This window comes from Octopus bimaculoides, chromosome 1 (genome assembly GCF_001194135.2).
Source record: "Octopus bimaculoides isolate UCB-OBI-ISO-001 chromosome 1, ASM119413v2, whole genome shotgun sequence".
Taxonomy (NCBI): Eukaryota; Metazoa; Mollusca; class Cephalopoda; order Octopoda; family Octopodidae; genus Octopus; species Octopus bimaculoides.
Genome location: NC_068981.1, coordinates 150862441 through 150863775, shown reverse-complemented (window position 1 = coordinate 150863775; position 1335 = coordinate 150862441). Strand labels below are relative to the sequence as shown.

The 1335-nt window shown below is 32.3% G+C and overlaps 1 protein-coding gene across 9 annotated transcripts in view; it reads left to right on the top strand.

Annotated features, from left to right (window-relative positions):
• The first annotated feature begins 398 nt into the window (after positions 1–398).
• Positions 399–1335, top strand: part of LOC106879466 (uncharacterized) — a 268985-nt gene continuing 268048 nt past the window's right edge. For 3 of the 9 annotated variants that reach the window (XM_052971425.1, XM_052971421.1, XM_052971408.1), the window contains exon 1: positions 873–1220. The gene's annotated coding sequence lies outside the window, so the exon portion shown is untranslated. Of the gene's footprint in view, positions 684–868; positions 1221–1335 lie in introns of those variants that run through there. The other 6 variants (XM_052971418.1, XM_052971410.1, XM_052971400.1 and 3 more) reach the window with 5 other exon arrangements.

The following is a 1335-nucleotide window of genomic DNA, read 5'->3' as shown; positions in this document are numbered from 1 at the left end:
ATACAATGTGTCCACAAAGTCTGGGTACATAGAGATTAACACATACTTTAAGAAATTATTATTTCTTACATTTAATTGTTTATGTTATGATTTTATTTACTCCATGTACCCAGTCTTTGTGAACACCCTGTGTGTGTGTGTATATATATATATATATATATATATATATATGTATGTATGTATGTATGTGTGTGTGTGTATTTTAGGACTATTCAAATCGAGCACAAATTATGTATTATGTGCGCGCGCACAAATACACACGCTTTAAATTGTCCCAAAATATACGCTCATTTCTTTTATCTAAATCAACCAACCAGTTCTGTACGCTTTCACTATCAGTGTCGCGTGCTCATAACATATATACAAACATAGAAGCAGCCAGCCAGACCTACCCCTCTCTTTAAAATAAGGGAGGTTATATTGCATATTGTTGTCCCTGAAATGCGGAAAACTGGGATGTTCATACATGCACAGGTCCTCATATTAATTACAATTGCTTATACCCAATCTAATATCCGTTTTATTTTTCAATAATAATGAACGAACATAGACGTACACATAGATATACATATTGTACATGTTTGTAAGATCAAATCTCCCTCCATTCAACACATTCACGGGCACATGCGCTTATGAGTTAGTGTGATGCACACACACACAGTTTTATACACGCTGTTTTCTTGGTGAGTAAAATGTTATGTTAAAATTTCTAATAAATATGTATACGAAATTCCGCTGAAAATCCTAAATAGATGTTATGTTCTTCGCACGGTCTCATCTATTTGCATTGTCATCATTACTAAGAGAGCATCTCGCGATGAATTTCGTTGTTTTCAGTGCAGACTGATTTGTTGAGTGCAACTGGGCTGATAATTATCGAAAACTGTTGCAGCTCTAAAGATTCTGCAGAAGTGACAGAGACAAAGAGAGAGAAAGGGAGGGAGAGAGAAAGAGTGTGTGTGTAAAGAAGAAAGAAGGGAGAGAGGGAGAAACTGCTACAAGAAAACACCAATATATATAGAGAGAGTATCTTGTATTGCGGAGGGGAAAGCCTGCCTTGCCATTACAATAGAAGTGCTTACTATATAACGGACCATTATTTATTGTTACTATATACCATTTTCTTTTATTTAAACGAGGGTTTTTTTTTAATGTTTTCTTCAGATCTATTTATTCATTATTTATCCCTGTGGAACTTAAATTAAAACAATTATTAAAAGGTAAGTCTTTAATTTAATATAACCTATCTTATATTTGAGATATATATATATATATATTTATATATATACACACAAATAATATATGAGTATATGTATATATATATATATATATATA